Raw genomic sequence first — 18,142 nt, forward strand, 5'->3', positions numbered from 1 at the left:
CCCTGTGGCGGCTGGGGCGTCGCTGGGTGGTCCTGTGGCGGCTGGGGCGTCGCTGGGCGGCCCTGTGGCGGCTGGGGCATCGCTGGGCGGCCCTGTGGCGGCTGGGGCGTCGCTGGGTGGTCCTGTGGCGGCTGGGGCGTCGCTGGGTGGTCCTGTGGCGGCTGGGGCATCGCTGGGTGTGAGGCTCAGGCAGGGAAGGAGGAGCAGGCGGGAGGTGTGGGGGCGACCAGGCCGAGGGCACAGTGGTCACTGTGCCCTGCTATAATAATCTCATTGTGTCTGATGGGTGAAACTTCCTGTTCTTTGATAACCAATCCACCCAATTGTTGCATAGTTGGTCCCAGGACCATTCTGGTCTAACTTTAGAGTCGGTACGCCAACTAGGACGATCACATAGGGGCAGGAAGCCGGAGGAAAACCCAAGACATCTAGACTTGGGCTTTGAATATTGCTACTGGGGTTGGCTGGCGCATTACTACCTTATTTGCCATGTGTTAATTTCAAGTCTACTCCATCAGATCTGTTAGTTCTACCTCATGTGGAATTGGAATGCGTGATACTGACCAACTCATCGGGATGTACTAAAGCATTCCTATTAGAAGACCTTTTTGATATTAAATTTGCCTTAGATTGTCAACATTCCCTTACTTGTCTGCAACTAATACAATGTTGCTGGGCAAAATGCCAGTGAGAGGCGGAGTAACAGTATCAGGAGCAGTGGTGGTAGTGGTAGTAGTTGCAATAGAGAATTGAATGTCATTAGGTAGAATTCCAGATGTAACAATGGACCCTCCACCCACAACAGCAGTAATATGTGCATTTCCCACTGATAGACTTGGCTTCCCTATAAGAGTAGCCAAGTTGTCTGTGCATTACAGGAGTGAGACAAACTTTGTGTCCAAGAACTCATTAATTTGTTTGGTTATCATCTCAGAGATAAAGTTAACAATAACATCCCCAAAATCACCAACGTTTCCAAATTCCGGTGTCAAAATGGTCTGGGTACAAATGGAATGACTCAATTTCTCTATTGGCACTGTGACAGCAATAACAGAAATGCTGGAGGTGCTAATACTTGGAGATGGCTGTATCCAAGGGAACAAAGAAGTTTGCAGGGCACTGTTTTGGATGGGGTTTTCCTTTTGGAACAAATAGGCTTCCCACTCTTCCTTTTTCATTTGGCTACCAGGATTCCTGCTGATGATGATATTGGAATAACTGTGTCTGGTTGTAAATCGATTGTACCACACCCACTTATGTTCCCATTTACAAGTGCAATTTTATGGTTTCTAATCCCGTCAGAATATGGTGCGGGCAGTAAAATGGCAGGACCCAGTTTGTGTATGTGGTTTATTGGTACATCTCTGTATTTAGGAGTGTTTAATCGACTCTCACTGCCCAATGATATACAGCGCTCCGTGAGTTCAATTTTGCCAGATAATATGCTGGCCACGCTTTCAAGCATGGTATTAATGCTGCTAGTAGTGGTACGTGCAGGTGGTTAAAAAGTGCGCTTTCCGATTGTGATGGCTCAGGAGCTACACTTTAGGAGTTGTAATTGCTATAAATTCATAGAGGGTTTCAAAAATGGTTGTGAGCAACACTCACCTCGTGTTACTTGCTGGTGCCGCACTGGACTTGTGAAAGGGGTGGCCCTGTCCTGCCTCCTCCTTGACCCTGACTTTGCCCCCATGTGTTCCACGCTGTGGGAGTGCACAAGGATTTTTAATCGCGCCTCTTGGTGCTGTGGGTGATATTGGCTGACCGCAAGGGATGCTGGCTGCTGTAGTCCTCGAGTCCTGGCCACCGGCTTCCAGCACGGAGTGAAGCGACAAAACAACGGGCATCCTGCCCTGCAGGAGCCCACGTGTATTTTTAAACGCACCTCTTGGTGCTGCGGGTGATGTACAGTAAATTTTAATGAATAAATCAACACCACAACAAACTAAATTCAATCAGTCAACCCAGAGTTAGGAACTATTTAGACCTGGCATCATTGGCGTGGGTCTCAGTTCCATTTTTGCTGTTGTCTCATTTGTTTTTGCTGGTGTTAGATGCTTTGGCCACTGTGCCACTGCTGACCAGTGCCACAGTATAAGTCCTGCCTACTGTAAATGAAGGGAAACATCCTTTACAATGAAACTTTTTCCACGCAGTACCATTACAACGCAGTAATTACAACGCAAGTCGTTACAACGACTTGCGCTGGAGGGCGGTGTAGGATAGGGAATAGTTTAATTTACTATTCAAAACCTTCCCTACTATTCACGGGGACTGGAGTTGGAATAGTAAATTAAACCATTCACTATCCAGCGCCCCCCAACGCAAGTCGTTGTAACGGTTTGCGTTGTAAAACCTGCGTTGTAAGGGCATGCATGGAAAAAGCATGTGTTGTAACAATATACATCCATAAATGAATGTATTAATTGTTGATTCCATGAATGGCTATTTGGTTTACTTGTCAGACCCTAGTACAGTGCACCAGGAGTGCCCAGGACATGTAAAGCCAAATGCTGCTGGTGGGCTTGCAGCACTGGCTGTGCCACCCACAGAAGCAGCCTTGTAAAATGTGTCCAAGGTCTGCCATTGCAGAGCCAGTGTGGAGTTTGGTACTATCATGCTGACTGGGCCACTGCACCCATGTTCCAGTCCTTAAACCTTCCCTTTTCTCCATATCAGTCACCCCTATAGTTGGTACAAGGGCATGGTGCATTGTAAGTATAAGGAAGGACATGCACTGGTGTGTATGGCATGTCCTAATAGTGAACTACAGCCATTTTCGTTTTTCACTATTGCAAGGCTACCTGTTCTCGTAGGCCAGAATGGGCAGTTAGATTATTACATTCTTATAATCCTAACTGACTCAACGAACATGGTGGAAATTCGAGTTTAGTATGCCTGGACTCAGAATGATAATATACATCTTTCAGTGAAAGTAGCTTTAACATTCTCTGTTTGAAAATACCACTTTTAGAAAGTAGGTATTTTCTTGCCTAACCTTTCAAGCCTGCCTCAGCTACGTATTCCTTGTCTGGAGTTTGTGAGTGACAGGGCTGGGGAATTCCAAGAGACAGGATGAGTCAACCCAGTGGTGAATAGAGAGATCTGCATCTAGATGGGAGGGAAGAGTTGCACTTGAACCTTGCATAGGGCTGTGCCTGCCTTCCACATTGTTGGCTCCGCCTCCTGTGGGGCGTCTGGTGTTTCTGCCCAGCACTGTGAAAGGAAAGGAGAAGTCTGATAAACCGAGTGCTTCAGAACTGGTTTGGACTGGGCAAAGGCCACTTTCCCCTCAGAGAACAAAGGATTTTGAGGTATAAATATTGAGACCCTGATTCCATGAAATTAGATCACTTTGGGACAAACAAGAAGAAACCTCTGCTGAGGAGAAGAAACTGAAGAAACTGAGGAGAGACTAATCCCAAGCTGAAGTGCTGCTTAGGGGATTGGCCTGCAGTGGTTGCCTTACTGCCAAAGAGAGGAGAAAGGAACTTTGTGTTCTTTGATTTCAACTTGTGAAGGATATCCAAGGGCTTGGAAAAGAGTTTGCCTCCTGCTTAAGTCTCAGGAACAACAGACTTCAACCCCCAGCTCCCCAGAGTTCTTTTGGAATTGCCTGCTGCTGTTTTGGGCCTTCTGAAGGACTGCGTGTCGCAAGGAGCTGGAAGGGCGACGCAACGAAGAAGAAGCATGTTGCCGTCGCTTCTGCTGCGGTCGCTCTTCTGAAAAAGGGTGTCGCCACTGGCATTGTTGCACTGCACCACATTGGGAGAAGCGTCTCGCAATGAAGAGAAAGCGTGTCGCAGTTGCTGCTGCCTGCCGTCGCACTTCTGAACAAGGGCGTCACCGCAGGAGTTGTCGCACTGCACCGCTTTGTGAGAAGAGTCTCGCAACGAGGAAGAAGCTTGTCGCTGTTGCTGCCGTCGCACTTCTGAACAAGGGTGGCGCAGCTGGAACTGTTGCACTGCACCGCATTGGGGAAACGTCTTGCATCCCCGAGAAGCGCGCCGCCGATGCATTTTTGAATAAGGATGTCGCCGCTGTAGTGGTCCCATAGTGCGCAAGATTCACGCAAACGTGGGAGAAGAGTGTTGCATCGCTGAACAAGTGTGTCTCCGCTGAAGTCCATGCATCGAACCAAGAACTTTTCGCATCACCGGAGAAGCGTGCGGCATCTGGAAGATCTTCACGTCTTTATTTCTTTGCACCGAAACTTTGCCGCCTTTCCCTCGCTGCAACATTGCTTGTCGTGGAAGCGCAACGCATCGTTAGGTACATTGACGCAATGTGTTGCATCTTATGAACTGAACTAAGCTAAAACTACCATCTTAAAGTAACAGTATTGTGAATTTTTGTCATTTATGGTCTTGTGGTAAATCTATATAAAGTATACTTATTTTTTATATAAAACCTTGTGTGGTGCCCATCTGTAGCGTTGTCACTGGGTTACTGTATGTGGTCACAAATGTTTTACACACTGCCTCTGAGATAAGCCTGTCTGTTCGTGCCAAGCTACCAAGGGTGTGAGCAGGGGTTATTTAGGAGTGTAATCCCCTTATCTTGACTGGAGGCAAGAGTCCTTATTTGTCACTAGTACCTACCTGTGCCAAAAAGAGACCCCAAATCTAACAGAACTTTTAAAGTTTCATATGAAAAACAGTGTCTAGAGGATCAAAGCTCTAACGGCGGGTATCTAGTTAAGAGAAACCGGGACAAAGTCTAAAATTAAAGCTTCTGGCATACCAGCCGTCTTCAGCCCGGCTTGCTTGAATCCAGTGGTGTGGAGAGCACGGGACTCACGTCTGAGCATACCAATCCCACTCGGGGTGACAAATGCAAAAACCACAGTTGATGGACAGAATGCAGAACACCTAGCTGTCACCTGACTCGTGTCTGCGCTCTCTGCGGTTCATGGCCGGAGCTGCTGCCGATTTTATTCGCACCTCGTTTTTGCATTTAATTTCTATTTGGTTTATTTTGCCCTGTTCTTAATTCTGCCTGGCCCTTACCTGCACTGTAACGGGTGAAAACCACTGCTGTTGGGCCGGTCCGCCTCCACGCGTAATGCACTTGCAGTAGCGCCATCTTGCAAGTAGACGGTGCCGCTTTTTGGCGCCATTAGGTATTCTACACGTTCTAGTCGTCAGAAGGACGCTAGACGTGTACAAAAGAGAGGTAAACCCTGTATTCTCCCTTCCTAGCTGTCACCTGACTCGTGCCTGCGCTCTGTGCGGTTCGTGGCCGGAGCTGCTGCCGATTTTAATCGCACCTCGTTTTTGCATTTAATTTCTACTTTGGTTTATTTTGCCCTGTTCTTATTTCTGCCTGGCCCTTACCTGCACTGTAACTTGGGTGAAAACCACCGCTGTTGGGCGGGTCCGCCTACACGCGTAATTCACTTGCAGTAGCGCCATCTTGCAAGTAGACGGTGCCGCTTTTTGGCGCCATTAGGTATTCTACATGTTCTAGTCGTCAGGACGCTACACGTGTACAAAAGAGTGTCATGCAGACGCGCAGCGATTACGCGCAGCGGGGACGCCTGATTGACGCCGGAGTTACGCCAGAGTTCAGCCCGTCTGCGCCCGTCCGCGTTGAGGACGCGCTGCAGGACGGGCTGGACTCTGGGGCTCCTGAAAGCTCCATTTTATCGCACCGGGGATATTCACTACGGGATCTATTGTCTCTTAGACCCCCAGTGCTCTTGTGTCACCATTGGTTCTCCCCTGAGGTCCTGCGGCAGTCTCAGGTATGTCCTACGTGTAGAACCTCTTTTAAATCCGTTACACAGGCTTTTAGGAAATCAGTTCCCTCCCCCCATAGTCAGCTGACCTCTCAACCCAGACAGGGCTTTCTGATCAATGCACGTTCCCTCATTAAAAATAACATAGCTTTTCATGACTTCATAAGTATAAGGCAACCTGACTGGGTCTTTGTGACCGAGACATGGGCCTCTGAATCCTCTGGTCATGATCTTCTTTTGGCTATACCTGAAGGATACGCGCTTCATAGGCTGGATAGAGTACGACGCAGAGGATTGGCTCTATATTTTTGTATTGTGTGTTCCCCCTCGATTTCCTTTACGGGAATCCTTGTATATAGACCTCCAGGATCTAGAACCAACTTTTGCTCTGAGCTTTTTAGAATCTTTGAACCATTCTCTGCGACCTGAATTTTCATTTAGATGATCTGAAAGCTAAAGATACATCCTCCCTGGTTAATGCTTTGGAGGCCTGTGACTTTGTCCAAAGGGTACTTTGCCCTACTCACAGGGCTGGCCATAACCTTGATGGGGTATTTTCCAATGACCCTAGACTAACAGTCGGCACGCCTTTGCCAATAGTGTGGTCTGATCATTTAGCGGTACCGCTGTATTTAAACACTCCCTGTACTGAGGGTAACTCGGTTACCACCAATAAATGTCTCAAAAGAAGCTTCAGAAATATCACCAATGAGCCTCTGGCCACTTTTATTCAAAACATTAGTACTTCATCTCAGTGGTCGGTGGACGAGGTGGCACAGGAACTCTCTGATTCTATTACTAGAGCAGTGGATGTGTTAGCCCCTACCTCACTCAGATATGTGGCGCAACAAAAACCGACAGCCCCTTGGTTCACAGAAACACTGAGGCTCCTCAGACAAAAATGTAGAAGGAAGGAAAGAGGCTGGCGCAAATCTTGGGATCCGATAGATCGGGAGGCTTACAGGTGCCTGTTGCGAGAATATAAAAGCAGAGTTATCAAGGAGAAACAGGATTATTTCACCAACCTGACCAGTTCTCTTACTTCATCTAAAGAGCTCTTTAAGATCGTGGACTCCCTCTGCTCTCTTCAGGCACCTGACCCCGTGATAGCCACACAGGAGCTATGTAATAACATCTCGGATTTCTTCTATAAAAAAATAGATGACATCTATCTGGCTCTACAATCTCAGAGGAATTCCCTGGGTGACGAGGATTCCTCTCGAGTTAAGCATTTTGAATCTTGGATTGGTGATTCTCCCCAAATCCTTACCCATTTCCCTGCACTTTCCGTAAACTGTCTTAATCTTCTATTAGACAGAACAAAATCAGCCTCTCCTCTGGACCCTGTTCCTTTGAAAGTACTAAAGGACTGTAGGGACAGCATTCTTCCTCCTATGCTGGAAATAATGAATGGAGCTATGGAGCAGGGTACCTTCCCTATGGCATGGAAGAAGGCCATAGTGAAACCTCTTCTTAAAAAGCCCACCTTGGACCCTGGTCTCCTGAAGAACTTCAGACCAATATCTCTTCTGCCGGCCCCTGCTAAGATGTTGGTGGCTCATCTGAACTGTCACCTATCCAACTTCCTGGATTCCTCGGGGTTCCTGGACGGGTCCCAACATGGCTTTAGAAAGCTCCACAGCACGGAGTCTGCCTTGACTATGGTTGCAGACAACATCCGCCGGAAAGTAGATCTGGGCCAAACCACTGTGCTGGTACTGTTGGACCTCACAGCGGCATTCAACACCCTGTCTTCCTCTACTTTAACATCTAGGTTAAGGGAGGTAGGGGTAACAGGGCCGGCCCTCAGTCTCCTGAACTCTTTTTTACAGCAGAGAGAGCAGCGTGTGATGCTTGGAGATTTCCTCTCCCCTGCTAAGTCTCTGCAATGTGGGGTGCCACAGGGGTCGGCATTGAATCCGACCCTGTTCAATATCTATGTGGCCCCCCTTGCGAGACTAGTAAGATCTCAGGGGATGGAGGTGGTGTTGTACGCCGACGACACGCAGATTATGGTGTCCCTGACCCACTCTGTGAGTACTACCGCTTTCAACTTTAGATCCTGCATGCAACTCGTTGCAGAGTGGATGATTCTCAACTCCCTAAAGTTGAACGGTGACAAAACAGAGGTCCTGGTCTTTGGCAAAGACCAAGACATGTGGTCAGACGAGTGGTGGCCTTCATCCTTAGGCATCTGCCCCACTCCCACACAATCTGCAAGGAATCTAGGTGTCATCTTCGACACCTCGCTCTCTATGGAGCTTCAGGTTAACAGGACTGTGGCCACCTGTTGGGGCGTTATCAGGACCCTTAAAAGAATCCTTCACTATCTTTCCCCACAGGCATGCAAGCAGATTGTGATTGCTCTTGTTGGCTCAAGGCTTGATTATTGCAACTCACTTTATGCCGGGGCCAACAAGGGGCTTCTGCAGCGTCTACAGGTCGTGCAGAATGCGGCGGCGCGATTCGTGTTGGCCCTGCCATGGCTGTCTTCCGCTACCATGGCAAGGAAGAGTCTCTACTGGCTCCCTATCACCTTCAGAGTGTCTTTTAAACTCCTCTGCCTCACTTATAGTGCCCTCATGGCTGGCCCTACCGACGCTCTTGGATCCCTGCTCACTCGGTATGTTCCGAGCAGATGTTTACGCTCTCTAGAGCTGAACCAACTGATAGTCCCGCGCTCTAGGAAGGTTAGATGGGGGAATAAGGCCTTTTCCATTCTGGCACCCCAATTATGGAACACACGTCCCCTGGAGATCAAATCACAGCCCTCATTGGATCTCTTTAGGAAAGCGCTTAAAACCTGGTGCTTCATTAAGGCCTATCAGTAAGCTTCTGTCACCTGGTGTTATCAGCTTTATTTTGAGTTAGGCGCCTTGACGCCCACTGGGCTAAGTTGCGCATGTATAAATCTCACTTCATTCATTCATTCAACAATGTCATACATTCACCACTGAACAGAGATCTGGGCCTAAATCCATCGTTTTTTTGCACTCCACACCACCCCAGTTCAGACATGGCTATTTGTACCGCTTTTGGCCGCCATAAGTGTGGCAGGGTATGCTCAGACGTGATTCCTTTGCTCACTTTGCCACTGGATTCAAGCAAGCCGGGCTGAAGACGGCTGGAATGCCAGAAACCGGTCCTCGGAAGCTTGTTTCCGGTCCAGGGAAGACATGGCTTGGCAGTTCGGGCTGGACTGTTCCCATGAGGGACAGGGTCAGACTGATTTGCATATAGCCATGTCTGAACTGGGGTGGCAGAGTGGGCTAAAGAAGGGTGATGGATTAAACCCAGATCTTTTGACTGTGTGTGTTTGATTGATTCAGATGCTCCGTCCATCAACACTCCCTTTTGTACCGCTTTTGGCCGCCATATCTGTGGCAGGGTATGCTCAGACGTGAGTCCCTTGCTGACTTTGCCACTGGATTCAAGCAAGCCGGGCTGAAGACGGCTGGAATGCCAGAAACCGGTCTTCGGAAGCTTGTTTCTGGTCCAGGGAAGACATGGCTTGGCAGTTCTGGCTGGACTGTTCCCATGAGGCACAGGGTCAGACTGATTTGCATATAGCTATGTCTGAACTGGGGTGGCAGAGTGGGCTAAAGAACGGTGATGGATTAAACCCAGATCTTTTGACAGGGTGTGAGTGTTTGATTAATTCAGATGCTCCGTCCATCACCACCCCCTTTTGTACCGCTTTTGGCCGCCATAAGTGTGGCAGGGTATGCTCAGACGTGAGTCCCTTGCTCACTTTGTCACTGGATTCAAGCAAGCCGGGGTGATGACGGCTGGAATGCCAGAAACCGGTCCTCGGAAGCTTGTTTCTGGTCCAGGGAAGACATGGCTTGGCAGTTCGGGCTGGACTGTTCCCATGAGGCACAGGCTCAGACTGATTTGCATATAGCCATGTCCGAACTGGGGTGGCAGAGTGGGCTAAATAACGGTGATGGATTAAACACAGGTCTTTTGACTGGGTGTGAGTGTTTGATTGATTCAGATGCTCCGTCCATCACCACCCCCTTTTGTACCGCTTTTGGCCGCCATAAGTGTGTCAGGTTATGCTCAGACGTGAGTCCCTTGCTCACTTTGCCACTGGATTCAAGCAAGCCGGGCTGAAGATGGCTGGAAGGCCAGAAACCGGTCCTCGGAAGCTTGTTTCCGGTCCACGGAAGACATGGCTTGGCAGTTCGGGCTGGACTGTTCCCATGAGGCACAGGGTCAGACTGATTTGCATATAGCCATGTCTGAACTGGGGTGGCAGAGTGGGCTGAAGAACGGTGATGGATTAAACCCAGATCTTTTAACTGGGTGTGAGTGTTTGATTGATTCAGGTGCTCCGTCCATCACCACCCCCTTTTGTACCGTTTTTGGCCGCCATAAGTGTGGCAGGGTATGCTCAGATGTGAGTCCCTTGCTCACTTTGCCACTGGATTCAAGCAAGCCGGGCTGAAGACAGCTGGAATGCCAGACACCGGTCCTCGGAAGCTTGTTTCCGGTCCAGGGAAGGCATGGCTTGGCAGTTCGGGCTGGACTGTTCCCATGAGGCACAGGGTCAGACTGATTTGCATATAGCCATGTCTGAACTGGGGTGGCAGAGTGGGCTAAAGAACGGTGATGAATTAAACCCAGATCTTTTGACTGGGTGTGAGTGTTTGATTGATTCAGATGCTCCGTCCATCACCACCCCCTTTTTTACCTCTAAAAGCTGAATACCTGTGCTGAGAGGTCCCAGTCTTCTGTTAGTTCTCAGGGAACTTTTTGAGTGAAAATTCCCAACTTTTAGGGTTAAGCAGGAGCAGCTCCTCTTTCACCACTTCTAAGGATCCAGGACCTGGCGGTACCTTGTGGGGGTTAGGACTCACTCCAGGCGAGGCCAGGTGCAGGATTCCATGTCTCTTGAGAATGTTATGTTGCTGCAGCTCACACAGGAGACCAACCAACTAGTCTTTGGAGTCACTCTGGTGGCCCAGTCTTCCTACAGCAGGGCAGATCTTTCAGCAGAAAGGCAGCAGAACAGTCCTTCTTCTGATTATTCTAGAGGTCCAGAAGTGATCTAAAGAGGGGTTCTAAGAGTTCATTATTTATTCCTTGTACCATTATTTGTGAGGAGGCACTCATAACCGTACATCTGGTTCAGGGTAGTTTTTCCTTTCACCTATTGAGGCTCTAAACTATCTGGAGTGAAAAAAGACTTTGTGTCAGATTCTTTTGTATGTGCTGGAGCCAAGCTGTTTTAAAGTTTGAGTCTGGTAGGTATTCAACTTTGCCTTTGGAATACACAAGCCCCAACAGATTGGCCATTCACAGTTATGTGACGTAGGACACTGGTAGAAGGCACAAATGGTTGAGACAAGAAAATGCCTACTTTTGAAAAAAGATATTTTTAGAATTGTAACTTAAAATTTACCTTTCCCATTAAAGAAGATTTTATTTACAGTTCATTTGAGTCTAAACAGTACATCTCTAGCTGCTCCCAAACGAATGTGAGCACTTATTACATTTAATAAAATGTCTAGCGACTTTTTTCTTTTGGGCATCTCTCTTAAATTCTGCTCTGCCTAAAGTTGTTGAATCTCAAATATCGATTTCTTTATTTGTTTTATTCATTCCGGCATCTTATTTCTTCTTTTGCCCTTTCTCTTCCACTTCCTATCAAATTTACGTGTACTTTATTTACATCTTTTAAATGCAGTTGTCAAGAACAATGCCTAGAACACTAGTTGACTGTTTAACTATATTTAAAATGAAGCATACATATGAATACCAACTTAATATATTGTCATTTTATTTCGAAAGTATATATCCAATGTTTATCACTCCAGCTGTGGGCATTGAACTATGACTTTAGTCCACTTGCTATGATTCACTTGTCTGGAGTCTAGACTGGAACAAATTTGTAAGGTCATTCTCCTCACTTTTAAATTTATACTTAGAAGGAAACAAAATCAAACAATCAGAGCGGTATCACAGGCAGAGAAAATGCCAAATGATAAGAGCATTCAAAAAACAACTTTGTGTCTATTCACAACTAATTTCCATAGCCATTCGCACCTACAAATACACGACTAGGGACTTCTATATGCGGTCCTTTTAAATATGTTTTCCAGAGCATTACAGGGTATGCAATATTATTATCATAATGCTTGCATTGCATGACCCGTAGTTCTTCCCCTGAAAAAGAAAGATTTTCCGGTTGTATTAAGCCACTCTTTCCTGTACATCATATTGGACAAATTGTGTGCCATGCTAAATGTTGCAAACGATTTGCTTAGTACTGTAACACCTTTATGTGAATTATTAAATGACGTAAATCTGAAGGCATCATGGGAAGAAAACAGTGATATGTATATTTCTTCTTTTCCACAAGAAGCTATGAGGGTCCATTAGGAGCCTGTCGGGGCCGGTACCGTCCGCCACAAGGGCGGACGAACCGTGCCCCCAATTAGGATGCACCCGCAACAGTGGGGGGTGCATTTCGCATTTTTAACATTGCGGCGGACGGTGCGTAAAGCACCGGCCGCCGCAATGTGAAAAATGCTTGTTGTGCGTTTCACAGCACAAAATGACAGGCACCGCCCGGTGCCTGCCATGTTGTGCTGTGAAACGCCGGGAGGTACCATAGGTATCCCCTCGCCCCCCTTCACCCTGGGGGCTCACAATGGGCCCCCAAAGCAGGAACCGAATGCCTTTTCGTGGCGGCTTTGCCGCCACGGAAAGGCATTCCTCCCAGGCCATCCTAATATGGCTAGCGGTGTCTGATACACACAGCCACCATATCAGGCCTTTTCCACCGCCGCGGCGGACGGTCTTCCCCTCCCCCACGGTCCGCCCCGCCCTTGTAATATGGCGGGGGGAAGAAAGGGGGCGGACGGGCAAGGATGGCGGATGGATCGCCTCCGCCTGCATGGCGTTGGCGATCCGTCCGCCATCCTAATGGACCCCAATGTGAATCATCCCCTATATTAACAGAGTTTACTGTTAGGCACAGCAAATCTACAGGGCAGGTATTCACCATCTACTTTACATACGAAACATTGTCATAGCCACCAAATCTTACCTTGGCAAGCTAGAGAGATGATTGTTTTAAAATAAAATATTGAAAGCATATGAAAATGTAATGCTAATACAAAATTAGACATCACTTATAACTTGAATAGAACAGTACGAACCTTTGTCTGCAGGAGTGTACTTAGAACTGGTATAAAAATTACTGTTCGCTTTTGTGAGCATTGCAGAATAATGTGACTCTTGCTGGTGTAATGAAAATGTACTTTTTTCTTTGAATTACTCCATCTTGAAAACCGAATCTGAACACAAAGATGGCTGGCAAATTAACGTAATGTAAAGTAAGGGGCAAGTAACCCAGCCATAGGAGTGCTATTCTATGTTGTACTTCCTGATCAGGAAAAATGCCATCTGTCACCATGAGAGAGATAACGGCTATAGACGGCCGACACATTACATGCAGTTTACTGTGGTGATGAAAGAAACATGTAAATAACCGCTGAACGGAACAATCACTTGTGGTCACTTTAATATTAAAATAGATTATAAGTGGGGTAAGATTCTCTCTGTCTACAAGTGTGTTGTGTACTGGTTTGAGAAGTGTACTGTATTTTAATTGAGGATAATGGGGGCTAGATAGATGTTCAGGCCTCAGGTTGTGATGTGGTTCGGAAATTGTAGTGTGAAAATCTGCTCTTGACTTCACACTAATGCAAATGGATTTCTAATACTTTAAGAAACATTTTACGTACAAATGACTATGGAAAGGTTGTCCTGTGGCGCCAGAGACCTGAAAAACGAGGAAACCATTAACACTATTCATACGAACAACCCTCTATTGACTGTGGAAACTCTTCAAGAAATACTCGTTAGAACGAATTTCAGCAGCGGTGTGACCCTCAGTCCATTACCTTACATGAATGACGAAAATATTTTCATCGAAATAGCTAAAAATGCATTCCAAGTAGTAGCTAAATGTGGTTAGCCTCTGCTTTGCAAACAAATTAACTCAGCGTTTAATATAAATCCCTCCTCATAGGTTTCCAGTGAAAACCAGGTAGTAAAAATGTACCCTCTAGCTTCTTTTTTGAAATAGTGAAGCAACAACAATATTTTGTACAATTCAATTTTAGGCTCCAATGAAACTGTTTCCTGAGGCTGGTGTAGTATATCAAAGAATAAGCAGACAGGTCTTCCCCTTTGTACTCCTTGGGGCAGTCTTTGACCGATTTATAGAGGAGGCCGAATGATATGAAATGAAGGTGGTGAGTAAGTAGCGCAGTTTATAGGCCGCGACAATTTACTGAGATACTTTTTAGTAAAACAGCATTATTTCAGCAGAGTAAATGTATTTATAAATGAATGAATGGTGTACTCTAAAACATAGAATACATTTTGTTTTCCATTGCACTCCTCAATATATATTAATGAAATGCCCCTGTGCATTCGCACTTCTTGCATTATATTATACTTACGACAGCACTAGGCTCGATCTTAGAAACAAATGTCGTGATGAGTGTGTTAGTTATTTGTGAATAATCATACTAATTGTCATATAACGATGTGGAACTCGCCTGAGAAATATAAAATAGGTTTACCATACTTCAAAGGTGCATAGATGAATTTGTCTCATTGTGAAATAAGACGCTTATCTATACTACGTATTCAATAATAGTACAAAAAGCAGCGAACACCAGTTTAGTTTGGTATTGCACAGAATTTGATTGCCAGAACGCGTGCTTGGAGAAGAGATTGACTATGACTATTGTGGCATAGTGAGAGCAGTTGTGACATGTGCCCTTACACATGTGTACTTACGTCAGGGAAAACGCATGGAAACATGATTCAGATTTCTGCACTCAGGAAATGCTGCCTTTATCCAGAGGCATGTTTTGGATGAAATGGATGGTGGAAATTGATCCCGAATAAAGAGGAAAATTCAGATAGGAAAACTGAGGGAAAACTAACATTAACAGAGAGAGGTATTCAGCTGTTGAATAATGATATAATGATATATTGATGAATTTTCAAACAAATAATCTAAGTGGGAATATTCTCACATAAAGCACTATCAATATTTTAAAAGGCATTTGTATAAAGCATAATAGCAACTCCCAGATTTAGATACAAATTAACTTATATTCTAATGCGTTCTCATCTATGACAAGTATCACTAGCAAAGGAGTAGCCAAAAATGCATAAAACACCCCACTTAAACCAAATCTAAAATTAACCCTGGGTGTAGTTTGCGAAGTAGCGCTATGCGTAGCTACGCGAAGTGCACTTTGCACTACGCAAGCTATGCAAAGTGCGTAGTGCACTGTGCAAAATGCTGTTCGCACTGATTGCACAGTGCCGGATGCTTGTCCACCCTGTGCAATCAGTGCAAACTGCATCTTGCACAGTGCAAGCAGTTGTTTTCTGCTGCTCACGTAGATTTCTACTCGAGCGGTAGCTTTCTCAACCAGGACTGGTAGTTTCTCATTGCGAGCGGTCACGAGCATACACGACCACTCGCAATGAGAAACCTGCCCTCCCCACGTTGAGAAGCACGCCGGTAGGTTTATTTTCCACGCTCGCAATCGGCAACTTGATGTTGCTGATCGTGAACGAGGAAAAAGTCTCCCCGGGATGTAATTTTGCTAGCTCGCAGTCGCCAACTTGAAGTTGAGGACCGCGAGCAAGCAAAAAATGACTGCTGCACTATGCTACACTAGGCTACGTGTGTTTGCACTGTGCAATTTACGTAGTGCGAAGTAGTGCAAACTTCGCAAACTACACAAGCGTAGCGTAGTGCTTTGCCCAGGCAATTCCAAAATGGCAATATGCAAGTGAGGTTAGCAAGTCTAACAGGCTTTTGGGGAGAGTGCCGCCAGAGAGAATTCTGAAATATCCTTCCTGCTTCCAGCCCCCTTTCAGTTTCATTCCTCATTTCGTTCCTCCATTTCTCCATTCTATTTTCTGTCTTATTCTTTCTCTTTCCATCCTCCATTCACCATCTTTCTTAGTAATTTTTTTCTACACATCCATCCGTTCTTTTTTTCTTGCCTTCCTTCTTTCAACCATCCATCAGTGCTTTAAAAGGGGCATTACTCACCGGCACTGAGTACCGGCACTCCTCACTGTTCTCCTCTTGAGTACCGGATCTTTTCCTTGTGTCAAGGGAGTACCGGTACTCCTTGTGGCAAGCTAGAGTAAAACTCTGGGGTATAAGTATATGAATCACTGGAACCGCTAAATATGAAGGTTTCAGGTGGAGTTTGTCTGCGAGGTGCTCTGACAAAGGTGTACGTTGCTGTTTCAGCTTTACACTCTAATTGGTAATTCAACAGTGTCAGACCTGACCCTTTTGACAGGTTTATTTCCAAAAAGTTTGCCTTTTGCATCCTATTTTTCTGACACTGTTTAGGTTGGCTATAGGATTCTGGGTGCTTTACCACTGCTGATCATTCCTAAAGTGCATATGCTCGCCGTATAAATTGTGATAATGATTTGTTATCCATGATTATCATATTTGAGTTAATGGTAAGTCCCTAGTAAGTGTAGTGTGTGTGCCAGGGGCTGTAAATCAAATGCTACTAGTGTGCTTGCAGACATGGTTGTGCCACTCATAGGAGTAGGGCCGTATATGTGTCTGCCATGTAAACTGCCATGTTGTCCTTGCAAGTGCACCCACTTCAATCACACAACAGTAAGGGACTAGAGATTGAACCTTCCCTTACTCTCCCAAAGACATTGAACCTCACAAAAAAGGAAGGACTAGTGTGGCCCCTTACAAAGGGCAGCACAACAAGTAGGGTTAGAGAGACCTAAAGGACACCCCTCAGGGTTATTTAAATTGCACCACCCACTATTAGTGGCATGCTTCATTGGGAATGCACTGTGACATTATACATGTGCTGCTTTCCATAGAGACAAGATAGAAAAATTGAGTTTAGGCTCTCTGAACTCTGAATTTATAAACACAACTTTTAGTAAATATGTTTTTTAAATACTGTGTTTAAAAATGACACTTTAAGAACATGGCATTTTCTTGCTTTACCATTCTGTGTGCCTCTGACTGTTTGTATATTCAGCGTCTGGTGTTTGAGTGACAGTAGCTGGGGATGTACATTCACTTTAGGTAGTCACTAGGTGGGTTGAGGTATGCCCTGCCTTGCCTGGTTGACTCACCGCAGGACTGAATCAACCTTTTCTGTATTTTGAGTGGTGGGAGGACTTTCGCTTGCACCTAAATAGCCTGTGTCTCCTTTTTCACAAAGCTGTGTCCCCCTCTTTGGTCAGGATGCACCAGGGAGGACAGGACTGGTTTGGACTGGGTTCAGATACCCTTTCCACAAAGAGAACAATGACCAAACGGGGTATAAGTACTACACCCTAAACCCCAAGACTTTAGATTATTTCCAGGAACAAGAGGACTCTGCCAAGAAGAAGAGCGGAAAGACTGTGTGAGGAGCGCTGCCTTTTCTGAGAGAGGGGTCTGTTGGCTTGCAGCTGCTGCTTCTGTCTGTGGTGGAGGATAAGGACTGACTCTTTTTGCCCTGCTGTGTATCCTGCTTGGCAAGTAAATCTCCAAGGGCTTGTGTGCACTGGCCTCCTGTTGAAAGTCTCAGGAATACAAAAGACTTAAGGAGAAGGACTGGGCTGTTCTTTACCGTTTTTTTCTCTAAAGAAAGACAGAAAGTCTGCAGAAGCGCTGTGTTTCCTGAGGGACCGCACATGGAAGCACTTCCTCCTTCAATTACTCTTTCTGAAGAAGTAATCATGTGGTGAACACTGGGGGGCATATTCTCAAGGAGCTATAGCAGTGTTAACAGTACTTTATCACAGCCAAAGTCGCGATGAATTTATCACCCCATTCGCAAGCTGGTGCTAACAGCCAAGATCACCAGTTTACTTGCGATAGCAGCCACAAAAAACATCGCCACAGATGACCCGGTTACTATCGATAATGAGATGCAGAGTAGGCGTTCCCATGCCAAAAGCCACAACAACATCACTCTCCAACATTCTCAACAACCAGCCAGATCAGCTTTAAGAATATAAAACATGCGATAAGGTGCATTAGTAGTAGGAAACTAACACCTGCTCTGACCTAGTGCAAAGCCGGACGACAGCCTGCACCACAAAAGGGAGCCCAGCCCAGAGCCACACCTGAAGATCGACAGATGCCATGGAGCCACTGATCAAGCGGGCCGGACACCCAAGAGGGCCACTACACCCACCACCACCACCCCCAGGACCACACCCCCCCCCTCCGGCACCCACCACGGGCAAACCCTACCACCAACAGACACTGCACATCAACAGCCTGAAAACATGGAAAAAAGCACCCGCCTGATGTAGCACAATTGCAGCAATCAACACACATATGAGTACAGAAATCGTGAGTCATTT

Source organism: Lissotriton vulgaris, chromosome 6 (assembly GCF_964263255.1).
Source record: "Lissotriton vulgaris chromosome 6, aLisVul1.2, whole genome shotgun sequence".
NCBI classification, from domain to species: domain Eukaryota; kingdom Metazoa; phylum Chordata; class Amphibia; order Caudata; family Salamandridae; genus Lissotriton; species Lissotriton vulgaris.